Genomic DNA, 18,799 nt, shown 5'->3' with positions numbered 1-18,799 from the left:
ATGTGGGACAGAAAAGGAAAAGAAAAAGAAAAGAAAATTAGTGGATACCAATTCACCAAAGTGCAGGAAATGTGTGTGATGCTCAAAAAATCCACAGGGAAGTAATCCCAGAAATCTCGTTGCTTGTACAGCAATACTGATCAGAGGGACATATTGATTTTGTTCTTGATATGATTTATAAGAACTTTATTTAATATTTACTTCTGTTTTCAAGCCTTTTTTTGAACAAACTCCATGCACCTGTTTCGGTACATCGTGCCAGAAATCACCTTCTCACGGGATTTTGCTTTGAATGAAGTTTCTAATCATAGTCTACATCCGGGGTGTTTTGCTCCAGGTGGATTGCAGAAGAAGTGCAAATCCTACCTCTCAGCAAGTTCTCTGTTTGATTCTTGACTTCTCATTTCGCCCGTGATGCCACATTAGCAGCAAAACCGGAGAGCTATGCGCTTTGAACCAACTAGGTGTGAAAAACCTTTAACCGACGAGTCTGTTTGTAAATGTGCCAGGTGGTGGTGGGAACGAGAACACAGCGCACGCCACCTCTGCGCCACGCCAGAGGCAGAAACATGAGGCTTCGCTAAATGTCAACCATGACTTTTTTCCTTCATTTTTTAAAAAACAAAACACCAACTCACTAGGCAGCGTATGTTGTGGGGGATGTTTTTCTTGTGAGGAAAAAAAATTCAGACTATAGGATGGAGGGAGACAGCGCTAAGGAGGACAAGTAAGCTTGTTGAACTCATTGCCAGCTTCCCTCCCTTTTTCACTTTCTCCCCCGTGCTCGTTGAAGAAAGATTAGCTGGTGCGCTATAAAGGTCACAATAGTGAAGTCCGTTTTGGCAATGTCAGCCATGGGATTGGATTGGCCGGCCTTCAAAGGGAGGGATTACCATAGAGCCACGAGCTGAAAGTAACCCAGCGCTGACGGGCCAGATCGCAGCCAAATGACAAATTACAGCTGGTCTGGTTAGGTCTGTGGGCCAAGAGAAATAGTGCGTGCGTGTCTTGGTGCTGCAGCAGACAGATGAAAGCTCCTAGAAGCTGGCTGAGCTCTCGCTCCATTATACAGACGAGTGCCTCTATTCTCTCCCTGTCTCCACACGCACACACTCCCAGAGTTGAAGTCCGCATGACTCCGCTGCCCTCTGTCTCCTCACGCCTCCAGGACAAAGACATCAACACACACACACACTTCTAATCTCTCACACGCAAGCAGGCGTGCCCTTCAAAGCCAAAGGAACTGGAGCAGACGAGACAAAGATGGACACGGTGGCTGTAAAGACACGAGCGGGCGTGCGAGTGTCTCCTGTGGCTGCAAGGTAACCCAACCTGTCCCTGTTTATTCCTATTCATCGCACTCCTGTCAGCAACACAGCTTGACCTTGGCTTTGTATTATGTACCTCGCAGAGAAAGTCATTAGGAGCTTTGAAGATGAATGTACAGCATCATCGGCGAGGGACTTGTGTGGCTCCGCGAGGACACAAAGGTGAGCTGAGGTAGCTTCTGCTAATTGTCACAGCTAATTTACACTAATTGTATTTATTTGCCTGCTGCCTGACCGTGGCTCATCGACTGCCGGCTTTACGGTTCAGCAGCAGTTGCGATCGGGTTCAGTTGTTGGTCAGAGCTGGCTTCCGCTTCCAGGTCTTTGGGGTCTCCCTTGTCAGTGTCTATCCAAGGGACACCAGAGTGAGTAGCACTGTTAAAAAGTACTAAAAAGGGACCATACAGTTAGAAGCACTCACTACTGTTGCTTGACAGGACGGTCTATGTAATCGTTAGTTATTGTTACTGTCCTTTGCTCAATCTACAACCAGTCGCAGCAGATGGCCGCCCCTCCCTAAGCCTTTTCTGCAGGAGGTTTCTTCCTGTTAAAAGGGAGTTTTTCCTTCCCACTGTCGCCAAGTGCTTGCTCACGGGGCTCGTCTGTGCTATTGCAGGGTCTTTATGCCTTAAAAAAAGCAATAAATAATTCAATTGTATTTTTCATTGTGGAGAAAATGGATAAATCGCAAAAAAATGCACTCATTGTTAGCTAAGAACAAAGTGCTTACATGCTTTTTTGCATGCAAAAAAAAAGAGATAATGGGCAAAAAAAAAGTGCGACAATTAGGAAGAATGGCAGTCAAGATGCTACACTTTGTCTTCTAAATGCACAAACTGTCTGGCTTAATTAGGATACGTAGGACAATCTCAAAATAACACTCCCAGTAAAACACCCCCGACGGGAAAGCATACACAATAATACTCAAATTATCTCATTACAGTTCATTCATGTGGGATGTGCAGAATGCATTAGCTTACAAATAAAATGATTTGAACATTATTCTGGCTTTTCTGCTTCTCTGTAGGGAGTGTTTATTCTATAAAAATAAATTGTGCTTACACTTGTCAGCAGATATGCATGCTGAGTGGAGACTTATTCAATTCAATTCAATTCAATTCAATTTTATTTATATAGCGCCAAATCACAACAAAAGTCGCCTCAAGGCGCTTCATAGATACAGAGAAAAACCCAACAATCATATGACCCCCTATGAGCAAGCACTTTGGCGACAGTGGGAAGGAAAAACTCCCTTTTAACAGGAAGAAACCTCCGGCAGAACCAGGCTCAGGGAGGGGCGGCCATCTGCTGCGACCGGTTGGGGTGAGAGAAGGAAGACAGGATAAAAGACATGCTGTGGAAGAGAGACAGAGGTTAATAACAGATATGATTCAATGCAGAGAGGTCTATTAATACATAGTGAGTGAGAAAGGTGACTGGAAAGGAAAAACTCAATGCATCATGGGAATCCCCCGGCAGCCTACGTCTATTGCAGCATAACTAAGGGAGGATTCAGGGTCACCTGGTCCAGCCCTAACTATATGCTTTAGCAAAAAGGAAAGTTTGCACGACTATGCAAAAAGGGAGAGGTCTGGATAAAGGTCTTGCTAGCTAAGCATGAGATTTGTGTCTGTTGCATGCAGTGCACATCAATCTACACACATTAGACAAAAGATAAACTAAAGAAAAATCTACCTGCCTCTGAGAAGTCTGAGCCTTGCAAAAAACACTGGATATTCTAATAGCCTAGGGTTCAGGCTGAAGGTTAAAGAGGAGTAACCCTAACTCTAACTTTACAGGGTTAAAGACAAGTATCTATGTTAAAATCTTAATTATTTCAGTCCAGTCAGCCAGCTCCCTAATTAGTTCAGTGTTGATATGTGGTTCTAGGCTGTGAGCTTGTCACTCCTAACAAAGAGACACCAAGCTCAGCAAAACAGGGATGACAGGGAATGGTGGTGGTGGTGGGTGGTGGGCACACTAATGAACTTCAGTCAGAGAACTCAAGTTAGAAAACATTCATTATACCAGCAGAGTATAGTTAGAGTTTGCAATCTAGGCTCTGAGCTCATCATACTCTACAAAATATGTTCTTTATAAACTGGGGAGTGATTTGTCAAGGCGGATGCTGAGGAGCAGTGATACAGGGTTGGTACGGACATGTCATAGGTTTGGGTGGGACGTCATGAAGCTCACATGGGCGAATTTGTAGGATGTGTTGTGTATAATATATGAGAATAAAGCAGTAGCCTATACGTGGGCAGATCGATCCAATTATAGCGCAATAGGATCAATACTTAGATTTGTTTCTAGCCACTTAAGTTCAGTACAAAAATAGGTCAAAAATATACACTATGAAAATGTCTGAAGCTTTTTGTGTTAACTGTCACCTTGTTTTATTTACAGTGCTCCCTTGCTATATTGCAGTTCACCTTTCGCGGCCTTGCTGTTTCGTGGATTTTTTTTGTGCAGTTTTGCATGCTTTTTTTTTCCACAGTGCATTGTGTTCTGCATCCTGATTGGCTATAGACCATTGTCAATCAATCTTGTGTTGCGTCGAGCTTGTCAAATTTACATAAATCTTCGATCGCTAGCAGTGTGACTCTGAAGTGCTGTACTGGATGAGAAGAAGTCTCAAAAACTGTCTGAAATATTATTATATTACATTTGGCCTTGCCCTGTTTTTAGGAAAAAAATGCTTCTGATGTGTTTCAGTTCATAAGAAGTGATTTTGTGGTTTTTCCTTGTGCAGTTCTTCAAGTGCACATCCACTTGTTTCTTTAAAGCCCTGCTCTGGTCACTTGTATATCCACGTTGGATTCTTTCCACTGTCTGAAAATGATAACTGTCTATCATGACTTTGATTTCTCGGGACAAGGAAGTGCAAGTGATCGAGTGCATCAAGAGGTCATTTTCATCCTCGGGTCTGATGCTGAGGAGGAATTCAAGCACTATAACCAAGGAATAAAGTGGAAAGTGGAACAATCTGGAATGGTATTCTGGCATTTTCATTTAATGAGCACTTTAATCTGATAGGCAGGTTAATGCATAACAGTGAATGAGTGAACATGCCATGTGCCGCAGCCTGGTGTTGCTTTCAGTGGGGGCATGGAGACACTTTCTCAGTAATAAGAAAATAATGATGTCCCGCGGTACGTTTACACCTTAAACACATCCCTTTCTCCTCATCCCTTCGGGGCGTTCATGGTGCAGATGTAAATAAAGTTGCAGTCCCACTAGCACTGCAGAAGAGGATTTAACATGACCAGAGTAAGTTTTTTGTTTTTATTTTTAAGTGGCATGTAATTTGAAATGCAGCTTGATAAATATCAAACACACAAGCTGTTTCTGCAGTTTGTCAGAAAATGTATATCCAGTTAATGTGAAATGTAAAGAAAACTCTTAATGTGCAATGAGAGATTAGGAAATGACTGCTACAAAAAGCTAAGTATGTTAGCCAAATGAAATTTTATAAAATGGAAACTTAAATCTGACATGTAGTGGGAGAGTTTTAAAATCAGATATTGGATCGTTACCTGATGGAATCCAGCGTTTTTGTGACTTAAACTCTGTCGTCTGAATCCACAGATAGCAGTGAATACTAGAGTAAAAGCACAGGCCAGCTGATCACAGCCTGTGCACAAAGAAAGATCTCTTGGAGCTCACAAAACACATTATTGTGTGACTCGTGTCTAAGACATTCTTTTCCCCAAGCTGCACTGCTGCACCCAATCTTAGGGTTTCCCCACCTCCGGAATCCTACTTTAACCCCTGACCGCAACCCCTTTGAATGTAGAGAGAAGCAACAAACAGGCTTCTCCTTTTGCTCCTGACCTGAGCACCACCTTCAGTGTTGGAAACTGCTGTTTCATCACTGCGCTGCAGCCTGAGAATATCAGCGAGCCTCAGTGTGAAGGCTGTGTCAGTTTAAAGATGAAGTTGGTGTTTGCCAAAGCAGAACTTGAATGCACCTCACACATCAGCATATTCAACTTTTCTACTGATACTATATGTTTTGCACTCAGGAAAATATTAGCAGTAGAATAAGAAGACATCTACAGATATCGTGACCAGAATATCTGTATTTTCAATCACAAAAATAAAGTGGTAAATGTAAGAGAGTGGGATGGCGATGCAGTGGATTGCACTGTTGCTTCACAGCAAGAAGGTTCTGGATTTGAACATTCCAATTATGCATACAATTTTCCTTTTTGACAAAGTTTCTATTTAGGGCTGCTAATAGTTTCTTCCTGTTAGATGGGGAGTTTTTCCTTCCCACTGTCACCAAGTGCTTGCTCATAGGGGTCGTCTGATTGCTGGAGTTTTCTCTCTATTGGGGTCGTTACCTTAGAGTACAGGTGTCGAACTCCAGGCCTCGAGTGCTGGTGTCCTGCAGGTTTTAGATGTATCCTTGATTCAACACAGCTGATTTAAATGGCTAAATGACCTACTCAACATGTCTTGAAGTTCTCCAGAAGCCTCGTAATGAACTAATCATTTCATTCAGGTGTGTTGACCCAGGGTGAGATCTAAAACCTGCAGGACACCGGCCCTCGAGCACTGGGATTGGGCACCCCTGCCTTAGAGAATAAAGCTCAAGGCGACCGTTGTTGTGATTTGGCGCTTTATAAATAAAATTGAATTGAATTGATGGAGCCCATGGACTGATGACCGGTGGTCAGTGTCAACTGGAATAGGCTTCAACCTCCCTGCAGCCCTCGACGGATGAGACGTTAAAAACATGAATGGATGGGTATAATCAACGAACAACACAACAATATTCAGGCCTGTTTTTTTGCTGTACAAATTGGACAGAGCAGAGGAAGAACGATGGATTATTGTAGGTTTTACCATAGCAGTCAAATCTAGCCTTGAGCTCAGTGCACCAGAGTTTGCATAAAGCAACGCTATAGTTTGCCTGCTTACTTTTTCTAAAGCTTGGCATTTGTCTGGGCAACGCTGCACACAACTTTACACTCTTTCTGAGCGGATGTTATGTTTATAAATGAGACCTCAGGAGGCTGCTAGATGGGGCAGGTGGTTTAGTTTCTGCAGAGGCATACAGGTGGGATGCTGCGGGCCACAGGTTATAGTCACTCCAGTTATTGCTGGTTGCTTGGCACGGCAACTCGCTGGAGAGCAGCAAAGCCAACAGAAATCAGTGACTCACCCTTCCTATCTCCCTCACACTCTCGCACTTTTTTTCCCCATTCCATTTCATCCACAAAGGGGGCAGAAGGCCCTCTCTCTGAGCACGGTGATGCACAGAGACATGTATGCCCAAGCATTTACATTTAGTTTCTTGCTTTTGAAGATATAGTTCTACCCCTGCCACTCATTCCAGGTGGAAAAAAAGTGAAAAGAAGTAAGTTTGGTTCCCTTCTCAGCCTCGCTCGTTGTGGATCTACATTAGCCTCTGGAGAGCAAACAGTCTGGAACAATCTCTCCCCACCAGACCTCTTTCAGTCTTTCTTTCTTTGTTATGTTTTCGCCATCCGCTCATCTTCCCCTCTTGTCCTCACCCCGTAATCCTCCAAGATATACTTTGCTCCCATTACACGTGTGTTCCCAGTCAAAACCGATGAATTATAAATGAACGTCCATGAAGCAGAATACCAGAGGTCTCCTGTTGCTGTTACACACAAAAATACTGCTCAGATGAGTGGAGGCATTATGATACGGTCATTTAACAGATGCTTTTATCTTAAGTGAACAGTAATACATGCTGTATTTTTAGCTTAGACCTCAAGGGCTTTAGCCGATTGCTGGGATTTAAGAAGCAACATACAGTTTGCTCTGCTGCTGGCCGAGTCGCTGCCTTCACACTGTATTGTCTGTCCATATGTAGGGCACACGAACTGAACCTTTGGGAAAGATGTCCCATTCCATGTTATCATCTGTCGGAAAATAAAGAACTGAGCATGTCCGAAGCCTCGGAAGAATCTAGTGTATTTGCATAAGCCTTGTGTGAAAGTGAACAGTAAACCTGTCGTTGCGGCTCCCTCATTGCTTAGCCTCCTTTTTCTTTGTGGAGCTTCACCTTCTTCTTCTCTTTCTGTTTCTTTTATTAAACTGAATCAGTTTTTCTTGTCAGAGTCCTCCCTCGCTCCATCACTTTTTAATAACCCTCCTCGCTTTAATGAGTTCTGTTATGTACACAGGGGGCAGCGGCTAGGGGCCAATTTGTGATTTCACATCAGATCAGATCAGAGAAAGCTAAGGAAATAAAAGGGGGGGGAAACACACACACACATACATCTTCCTGTGTGTCTCTTCTTCTTCTTCTTCTTTTTGTGCCCACAAGAGAGAACCTTGCATCTCATCTGGGCAGCCTGGGGAATTGCAGCGCTCCCCGAGCCGCCATTTTGGAAGCATCCTGTGGAACAGCGAGTCACCGGAGAGAACTCCTTAGGGGGCGAAGGGGAGAGAGCAGCAGGAAGGGAGAGGGGAAAAAAAGGCATATGCTGGTGTGTACCCGCATGAGGTTAGTTAACTTTTTACATCTGGAAAAGCCTAATGAAGCTCTCCTGTTTGCTCTCGCCGGGTTCTGTAACTGGAGGAGTTGTAGAGAGGTGAGGGATTTAGTAATGGGATGCAAGCTGCAGAAATCCTCAACTTTCACATCGGGGCTTTGTTTATCTCTCCTAGGCGAGGGAGCAGCAGCCCACAAAGCGGCTCCACCACACACGACTCAGACAGTGTCATAACCTCGCCCATTTTAGCTTGCCTGAGAGGTACTGCGTTGCCGAGCTGAGCTGGGTTTTATATGAGACCAAAGACTGTTGCAGAATCACAAAAACGAGGATGATGATACGCTTCCTTGGGCTATTTTTCATGAGCTCTTTGTTTCCTTTAGCATTTATAATACGTGGTTGATTAAATAAACATGATATTTTCAAAAGAAAAATGCAGTAAGCTATATACATATATATATAGTCCCCTCTCACCCTGCGGGCGGTCTCTCTTTCAAGCTCGGGTCCTCCACCAGTAGCTGGGGAGCTTAAGGATCCTGCACAGTACCTTAGCTCAGTGATTCCCAAACTTTTTTCGCTGGGCCCCCCTTTGTTTTACAAGAAAAATGTTCGCGCCCCCCCCTCACACGTGTGCACACACACACTAACACATCCTCCAACCACACACACCCATATTTTGCTCAATTGTGGTTTATTTCACACCTCAAACATTTAGTAAACAATTAAGCAAATACAAGTAATCTGCAGGTAGTAAGAAAATAAACTACTAACTCTTTTACGCTACGTCCACACCTACACGGGTATTTTTGAAAACGCAGCTGTTTCATCCACACGTAAACGGCGTTTCGAATCACCGAAAACTGAGATTTTTTAAAACTTATTTTTTTGCGTTTATGTGTAGACGAGGAATACAGAGTTCGTCAGGCAACGTCAAAGGTATGTGCCTTTTTTCACGTCAGCTGTGCGCCACATTATTGTTTACATGAGAGGAATTGCAGAATGGCAGATAGTCAGATTAACAGTATTTTGTGTCTATCTTCAGGTTTTACACGCTTACATATGCACGTTGTTACTGTCAGAATCAGAATCAGAATCGTGTTTATTGGCCAAGTATATGTGCAGACACATACAAGGAATTTGGTTCCGGTAGATGGTGGCTCTCAAGCACTGCAATGTAAATCACACACACACACACACACACACACACACACACACGTGTCTATATATACACATTACACATACATACACATACATACACATACATACACAACGCTGTGTAAACCAACTATAAATAACTAATCTAAACTTATATACATAAAATACAGAAATGAAATGAGGTGGAATGAATACTACAGAATGTACATAAGGTGCAGTTGCAGTCTGGCAGTGGGAGCAGTGTGACAGGTCAACTGTTTAGAAGGGAGATGGCGAGGGGAAAGAAACTTCCCTCTATTTACAAAGGCAGAGGCGTCACGGTGTGATTATTTTACATGTAGCTGTTTTTTTCCTGTGTAAAAATATTCAACATTGCTATCAATACATTTTTCAAAAAATGCCTCTCTGTGCAAAATGGGTTTAAAAACATAAACAGCTGTGAGATACTGTTTGTCTGTGATTTAGACAGGGGAACAAATCGTGGCAGGTACGGCCTGATGTTATTTGTATCCCGCTGTAACGTTACTGTATACAGAGCTAACATCTCCAAAATGTCAGGAGTAGTTAGTCATTACAACAAGTGTTTGTGAACTAAAAATCAAGAATGTGGGATACTGTTTGTCCGTGATTTGGAGAGCCCAGCGCTGCTCCCGATGAAGGGAAAACCAATTTTGCAGGTGAAACCAAAGGGAAGACATGCTTCACCATATTTTCTAGTCTTTGGCTTAGAATGAAGTCGGTTTGGAAACATATTCAGCTATGCTTCATCTCCTGCTTTGCGTTTGTGTGGGCGCCCCGTGCTAGCAGTGTCCAAGCGTTGTTTTTTTGTTTTTTTTTCCCTTTTTATGCCGTGCCCCCCCTGCAATGGCTCTGCGCCCCCCCTAGGGGGCGGGCCCCACACTTTGGGAAGGTCTGCCTTAGCTGTTCCTAGCACTGCCCTCTTCTGGACAGAGATCTCAGGTGTTGTTCCTGGGATCTGCTGGAGCCACTTGCCAAGCTTGGGAGTCACTGCACCGAGGGCTCCAAGCTGGGTACAGCTGGATAGCATAATGGTAAGACTACATCCATTTGGAACAGGAGTCATAGGTTTGACTCCCGGGGTGTCTGTATCCAGTACGGGTCTTAGGCTAGACCCCTGATGCCAACCAACCTGACTCAGCTGGATTGAAGACACTTGCAGGAGAACCTGCAAATTCCACACATTTCTCAAAATATTTTGACTTAGATAAACAGACAAAACATTTAAAAAAAGATTTCCTGACAACATAGATGGAGCTCAGAGTTTGCAAACCTGAGTATTTTACCCTTGAAATACTTAAAAATAAAGTGGAAGCAAAGTGTGCTATAAGTACTCTGAGGGCTATACTCACTCACTGTTCAGGGACTGTCTTCATAGTTGCTGTGAGTCTAAAAACAAGACACAAATAAAGGCCATTTGTCTTCTTTGGCTCTTGTAATGCCAAAAGAAATCCAGTTAGTAACATATAAACACAAACAAAATTCTCCTCCATGCTGTATCCCCTGGAACAGTCTGTTATCCATGCCGGGATCCAGTGCCAGGTGAGTGGAGTCGTGGGTCAAGTCTGGACCACTGAGGGCCCTCGGCTGTGCTAGTAGGGCAGAGCTCTCCATCTGTTCCCACTCACTTTACCACGACTTCATCACAATCACACAGAGGTAGAGAACAGAAGATTGAATGAACCAATGCAATGTCAATATTTTATTCTGGAGGATACCCTCCTTTGGACAATCACTTTATGTATAACAGATCAGTGCTAAAAAACTGAAGCTCTTTAAAATGATATATAAACACACCTTATTTTCACCAGAAGCAGCATCACATACAGGCAAAAGAGCAATAAGTACACTGCTATAACATCCTTCAAATTCTTGGAATTTGGCCTCCAGCTTCTTTCTGTATGCATCTTTACACCATCTCAATCATGCATTCAGTTCATGTTGTATCCTCTTCTTTTCATTCAGTACTACTTTCAGGTAACTGGTGATCCAGGGTTTGTTGTTAGAAAAACTGCTGGAGTGTTGACAAGTCTAAGATAGATTAAAAATCTTATAATTCTGCACTGGTTTTGCATGTGTGACAGCAAAAATTGGGATAGGAGAATTATTTTCTCTCATCATTAAGGTAATCTTTTAACTAACTTTGGCTTAGCGTTTCTACAAACAGGAAAACTTTAATGAATTCACAAATTTGCCAGCTACCCATGGTGTCACTTGCTGGAGCCATTTTCAGCCATTTTTGAGCAGGAAAAAAACAAATCTGTATGGAAAGCACATTTGAGGCTTATGATGAAGCTGCCACAGGGTGGCTAAAGCTCAGGAGTTACAGCAGGTCATCTACTAATCAGAAGGATGGTGGTTTTATGTGTGCATGCCTAAGTGTCCTCGGGCAAGATACTGATCTCCAAAATGCAATTATTAAAATTATATAACTAAAAAAAAGTTTACTTTAAATTTTAGTTTACTAAAATTAGTTTAATTTATTACCAATGCAACAAAATAATTGAGAAATGGATGAAAAATGTATTGGTATGTGTAGGCCTAGTTGAAAACAGAGTGGCTATAAAGCTATGCAGGCCAGTGCTGATACTGAGGGAGAAGTTGGCTATGCTACGTGTCCAACAGACAAGGCCAACAGTGGATTTTGGTGTTCCTAAAAGGCAATCAGTGCTACTCATTATTGAATGAACGCAAACAAATACAAACTGCCAAAAGAGCAGTTAGCTAACAGTAACTGCAAAGTATGAGAGCAACAAACTCGCACATAACAGACAAATGAACAACAGAAAGACTGTGGCTTAGTCGTGACCTCTGTAGCTGCTGTCATATCAGAGGAGGGAGTAAATGCCCCTAAAGTCTCACTTAGCAGCGGTCATGTCAGCTGACGAGACAGATGGCTTAGTCCAAAATATTCCAGTAATGCCCCTGAGAAGATAACACTTTAGATTATTAATATTTTTACATAAAAGCTGGGATGATATTACAAAACTAGGATCGATGTCTCTTCAAGGCCTATTTATTAATGAAACAACAATGCAGCTGTAGCAAAATACACATTTGATTAAATCAATCAAATACATCCAGAATGTTCCAGTATTATTGGGGAAAAGTACAATGTAAAATAGCAAAAAGCAAATAATTTGCATTAAATTACAGAATTGCCACTTATACCTTTATCTTTTGCATCCAAGGACCCAGACATTGTAAAATTTTAAAAGTGATTTTGAGCAATATTTTTCCAGGCCTACTTTAGATTTTTCAAAGATTTTTTGGGGGATATTGCCAAATTTTTCCACTGAAATTCTCCTCATTTCTTAAACATTCAAATATTCAGTGGTTTGTTGAGCCTGATCTATGGATGATTCAAGCATAAAAAAGACACCTAACTCAAAGGATGAACCAGTGTTTTATATACAAATAACAGACAATTTAGCAAACAAGCAGTTTTAAATTGTGTCTTTAGGCACTTATGAACGGAGAAAAGTACCAGATTTTGATCCACCATTGAGTGTCATCTCAAAAGCATCTAATTAGCAACAACTACATTTTTCACCATGACAATGATCCTAAACACACTGCCGATGCAGTGAAAGCAAACCTGAATCGAAAAACACAATATGGAACACTATCAGTCATGGACCAGAGCATTATTATTCCCAATACATAGCATACAGACGATTTGTCATGCCCCTAGGCGTTGCATAGTAGCGCAAAAGGTACTCTTCCACATCCTAATAAGACACTCGCAGCCACTCGCAGCAGTAGGACACTCTTAGAGCAGAGGCTCCAGCTGTCCATTCCAGCCCTAATTCTAACCTTAACCATAACCTTAACCCTATGACATAATGTTTTCCAAAGTGATTCAGGATCAGAAAGTGAAGAGATTTAACATACACAATGCTTTGTTAGGTTGATTTTCATGTCATGTTATGGAGAGAGAGAGAGAGAGAGAGAGAGAGAGAGAGAAAGAGAGAGATACTGTATTTCAATCTGTGTTTGTATGAGTTATGTATGTTTTATTAAACCACTGCATCCATTTCTCATTTTCAGACTTTGCCACAGTACTCTATGGTTGAGTCAATTTAAACCAATCATGTTATGTCACAATAAATGAATCAGAAGACATTATGTTGCAACTTTTTTCAGGAAAAAGTGAGATTCATCCAATCAGGTTCAACAAACGCAACCTTATCTTGTGTTCTTTTTCCATCTTAAATTTTCTTTTCTTTTAGCCATCAATCCTATATTTGTTTACTGGGTTCAAACAAATAAGTTGGACATGGAAATGTATTGGAGCTGCCAACACTGGCATGCAACAACTGCATCATTTTTACGCCTGGAGATGAATCTAAATATAGAATTATTCTCTTAAAATAGACTAAAATACCAGTTCTTCCCACTTTGGGCGATACAGTTACATAAAGTTTCTATCTCAGGAAAAGTTTTATAGTAGCAGCATACAGAGTGGGTTTGTGGTGTAAAATCCAAATTGCAATAGCAGAATGGGTGATTAATTGTCTTTTGTCGCGGTAGCTCCATTGCAAATGCAACAAAAGCAAAAGCAAAGGTATGCAGACATGAGCTAAACAAGCAGAAATTAATGCACTGAAGAGCTGCGCCAAAGATTCTGTCCAAAAAGCACAGAGCTGCAGAAATACTGTGGACAATCAATGCGGTGTAATAACTACCAGCAAAAGCGGGTTGATTTAAGCACTTCGGCTTCTCAGAGGTACTTTGTCACTAGATTTACCGATTTAGCTATTTTATGGCTTTTGTACTTTGGGTAGACAATTTATGCTACTACTAACCAGAGTCTTTAAGGAGCAATAGAGCTCATAAGCAGTCTGTGTCTTGTCAAAGACTCTTGAGTGAGGCTGTTGTTTGCTGTCACATTAGGTTTGAACTTGTGCAGTCTGATTAAAGCACAATGTCAGTTTGCTACTTCTTAAGTTATGAGAGACTTGAGCTTTGGTTTCTGCCCTTCATGTGTGCAACATGAGGGAATGTTATCTCACTCTGAATGAAAAAAAAAGAATATTACATTTAAATAAAGATTCTCAAAATTAATACAGGGATCTACATTTCATGGAAGGGGAGTAAACATAGTAAATGTATGCCTAGTATCTGTACTTCCATTCATTGGTCCCTTCTGTCTGAGGCAAAATCTGTGTCAAACTAGCCAGCAGAGAGAGAGAGCTATACAACGCCTAAGAATGAAATAACCAGCAGCAGATTATAATAAATTCCTTCATTTATCATTCTTTCCCAGGGCTCAGTTGAGAAGAGTTTTAAAACCTTAACATCTCAGTGTGGCGCCTTTGGCAATGTAAGCACTTTATCTATGGCTAAAGGTAAACAGGGAGATTTGCTAAATCTCTTTTGATCTAAAATTCCATCAACCAAATTGTTTCATTTCTTTTTCTTTTTTTTCGGCCCAGATTAATAATGATTAAGTAATACTTTGTTGATCCCGGGGGAAATTCCCTTCCCTCTCACCTCTTGGAGATTAGAGGTCAGGGGCTGTAATGGAAGATCATCCCTGGGGCGCACAGGGATTCTTTGAATTGAGGAGTAAAATTATGTGGTTTGGAAACATTTTCCAGCTTAAGGGTGTTCTCCGGTGTTATTACGCGAGGCAAAAAGGATTAGATTTCCCCACAATTTACTCACATGATATATATTTTTCGCTTGACATGAAAATAGTACAGTTGTCACCACGTGTTGAGCTCTTAAATTTTGTCATGTTATATATTAATTACAAGAGATCCACTCACTTTAATGTGGAATGGTGGAAACAACAAAACACATTCAAACCCGAAGACGCTTCCAACAACTTTCTGTTTATCTCATGCATAAGTTTAATTGACTTGATGTTATAATCTGATATTACCTGAACTATTTTTCCTGCAGTTTTCTGCTTTCCCCCCCTTTTTTATATGGGCTTTACTGAACCCCAAAATATGTCGAAACAACGAACACGTGATTTTATATTCGTCACAAGCTGTTCGAGTTCTGTGGCCGGCTTTGGTGTTTGAGCTTTCCTCCATGATGCTTGCAGGTCACAAACTGAAAAGAGCAAAGTCACGTGACCACAAACTGGCTAGTTTCTTTTAAAGAGGACAGTGCACACTGGGGTAACATGAAAATAACCAAAATGGGCATGATTATGTCAATTAGAGAGTCTGAATGTCAGTTTTGATTCATTTTTGATTAATTGCTCAGTCCTAATGGGGACATTGTGATCATAAAGGGATGGACATGGTCAGCAACAATACTTGTGTAAGCTTTAGCATTTAAATGATGTTCAGCTGGTGCTAATGGGCTCAAAGAGTGCCAAGAAAATAACTCCCACACCAATTACTCCACCAACAGCAGCCTGAGCTGTTGATAGAAGGATGGATCCATGTTTTCATGCTGTTTACGTCAAATTCTTATCCCACCATCCACATGTTGAGGTGAAAATCAGGACTCATCAAACCAGGAAATGTTTCTTTAAATTTGTTATTTCCCACAGCCCCACCAGGTTTACCGCATTTCAGTATTGGCTTCAGTTTCCCACCTGAAGACTGCACTGTTTAAAATTATTATTGTTATTATTATTTTATTTCCATGCTTTCTATATGGATCTGTGCCTCCTCTGCTCTTGACTTAAATTATTATGGGTTCATTTATTCTACCATGTTAGTCATTTATGAGTTCTGGGTGTGCACATCGTGTTCTCTGTTTTTTCTTTTTGTGGGTCATATTTTTCCTTTTTTTAACTGACATAAATGTTGTAGCTCTCTTCTCTCAGTTAGCAGTGATCCTTCCAAGATGACCGAGTATTTACAGTGGTGACAGATTGCTCACTGGCCAAGCTCTCTCCTGAACTAAGGTGCTAAGTGAGGCACTGAGGGACCCAGCACGAATGTCTAACAGCCTGGTGTAAAACTGACTGAACCGAGAGGAATGGAGGAGTGATGGAAAGACAATCTGCTCTGACCTAATGGTATCATCTGTTGTGAAAGAGAGTGTGGTGCAGTCCAGGGCTGCTTTGGCCTGGTTGCATTTATCTGATTTGGACTCTGCAGGGATTCCAGACTGTCTGATATCTAAGGGATTAGTGACATTCTTTTTGCAGTAGTAGTTTACATTCATTATTTGGCAGCTTGGCCAAGCTGTCGAGGTTTCTTGTCTCCAAATCGAAGCTTGAAAAACGTTTTTAATGGCTATGATTACAGAGTGTGGAAACCATGTAGTGGGCAAACACATGCCTCTAAGGTCTACAAGAACGCAGCTTTTCATTCCATAGGCCGTGCCAGGTTATTTATCTGATTAATTCTCCTTCTCTGTCTAGGACAGCTGCTGAAATCACTGAGCGGAAAAAAAAGAACAACAAAATCTGTGGACCATCCATGATCCCAGTTATTAGACAATGGAGTGACTCTGGGATCAGAGGAGGAGATGTGATGCTCTGGCTGGAGCTCCACAGGCCACAGAGATGACACATGGATAAACACCATGCCAGCGACATGATGACATGATGGGGCCTTAATGATAGTTCTTAGCACCTCATTCTCGTCAGGGCTGTCAAGTCACAAAGGTTCATATGTCTGGCAATGTTTCCACAAACAACTCTAACAGGAAAAACGGTGATATTGTTTTTCATGACTGAAAACGGGTAATCAGTCCAATCAGAAAAACTCCCCTTTTCCTTATTTGTTCAGTTAAACTCTGCTTTTATCAATATTTTGACAGCAAAATGTTGACTGACTTCCAGAAAATTAGCATCTAAATTTGTATTTGGAAAAAATGTATTTGCTCGCCAACCACTTCAGTAGCTACATCCTACTAGCTCTGGGCTGGACCCCATTTGAGTGACACCCAGTGCATACCTTTGGTTGTAATGAGTGGTTATTTGAGTTACTGTTGCCCTCCTATCAGCTCGAACCAGCTTGGCCATTCTTTTCTGACCTCTGACATCATTTCTCAAAGAGAACTATCACTCACTGGCTATTTTCTATTTTTCACACCATTCCATGGAAACCCTTGAGATGGTGAAAATCCCAGTAGATCTGCAGTTTCTGAAATACTCAGATAAACCTTTTTGGCTGGGTTTTAATTTTCTCCTTGGAAAAAAAAAGCTCATCTTTCACTTTTTTGTGGACCAAAGTCTGTATATAAAAGATGGACATAGAAACCATGAATTGACCCAGTTTTTGTGAACTGCTGTTTTCAAGCCTCCAATTAAGCACTTTGCTTAACATTCAGTAGTGATGAGGACACAATGGGTGCATCTGACAAGAAACTAAGGGACGTACTGTGGCCATAAGAGGTCAAACATGCTGCAACTTAATAAAACATCAGCAAATAGAGAAATATTGCAAAATTCACCAAATACCATTGAAGTTTAATGAAACAATAGAAATACACAAAAACAGACAAAAAGTATTTAATACATTTTAAATGCAATTAAAACACACGCTACCTGAATCTTTCTCGCCCTCAGAGCACAGATGAACCCTCCACTGGTTGCATGTTTGTCATCCGTTGTCAGATGTGGGCAGTGTCAAAAATGTGGTATGAGTGGTCTGTGGGCTACTTTTGCTTGTGCTGTTGTTTGTCCATCAGCCACAGAGAAGATGGAAGTTATTAGATACAAACAACTGAAGTGAAACTATGTATTAAAACCAGAGGAAAGTGTCCACTGCAGCCACTGTCTGTGCTTTTTGTGTATTTTTAAATCTTTGCTCTGTTTGTTGTGCATTCTTTGTTTTGACATAACTATACCACATGCTATCAAAAATTCATTTTTTGTTTTTCCATAATGCTTCTTCTTCTACAATAATTATAGGATTTGGAAGTGTTAGTTGTGTTGTTTTTTTTGCAGCTTTTGTTTATTAAATTATAATATATGAAATTCTAATGTATTGTGTACCTTTGCGATCTGCAGTGAAATAAACAAAATCTTTCCTAAAATTTAATCTTAAATGCATATTGTGATTTTTTTTAAGATAAATTTTGCAGTTCTTGACACTGTATTCGGAAGATTTTCTGCATGTCTTCTTCTGTAACTTTCACTCCTCTTTCCAGTGAACCACAACCCTCTCACTCTTGACAATAAAGGTGTATTTTGCCTCTTTTCTATGTGTGCGCAGAGGATGCTTTCCAGAATCTCCAGCCATTGAAAAAAATAAAAAAATCTGTCTGGGCTGCAACCCAACACTTGCAAACAGGGCCAGTTGGGTAGCTCACTCTGCCAGATCCTCACGCCGGATCTCTCCATCACGACCTCCCCTCCCTCCTCCATCTTTGGTATTGGGGTCACGTTTCCCTTCATTGACAGGAAAGACTTCTTTAGAGGGCGGATTAAAAGGCCTCCAAAGCGATTCTGATAGGAGGTGTCTGGCAGCCGATGTTGCTGGCTGATATGTCACAGCACTCAGGAGTGGAGAGGAGACGTGGGGGGAGACAGAACAGGAAACTGCTGATTGGCTTTGACCGGGTGCACAGGTGTGTGCGTGCGTGTAGCCTTCTGTGCGCACGTGTGATGCAAAAGGGCATTTTGCGCTGACCGAAGATGAAAGGATAACTGTCGTTAGTCTTCTCTTGTGATGGCTGATTAGAGTGATGCAATCGTCTGCAAGAAAGGGCCACAACAACACATGATCAAACCTGCATTGATATACAGATGTGAAGATCAGAGGACACGAGCACACACATAGCAACTGTCCGCATCTCAAATCATGAAACATATCCTTTGACGTCATCCAATTTTGGAAAAGAACACTCCACCTTACTGTCAATTGCCAGATCACCAGCTGGCTCATCTCAAGTATTCTTTGT

General features: G+C 41.5%; 1 long non-coding RNA gene across 1 annotated transcript; it reads left to right on the top strand.

Annotated features, from left to right (window-relative positions):
* Positions 1-492: 492 nt before the first annotated feature.
* LOC146362477 (uncharacterized) lies at positions 493-17,890 on the top strand. Its single transcript, XR_014799314.1, has 3 exons — positions 493-1,322; positions 1,412-1,490; positions 16,311-17,890. It is a non-coding gene; the product is annotated as an uncharacterized LOC146362477 (long non-coding RNA).
* Positions 17,891-18,799: the final 909 nt, after the last annotated feature.

The sequence above is a fragment of the Perissodus microlepis genome, chromosome 22 (assembly GCF_051167445.1).
Source record: "Perissodus microlepis isolate ML-2025 ecotype Zambia chromosome 22, ASM5116744v1, whole genome shotgun sequence".
In the NCBI taxonomy this organism is placed as follows: domain Eukaryota; kingdom Metazoa; phylum Chordata; class Actinopteri; order Cichliformes; family Cichlidae; genus Perissodus; species Perissodus microlepis.
The sequence above is the reverse complement of the archived record's forward strand: the minus strand, read 5'-3'. Positions and strand labels throughout refer to the sequence as shown.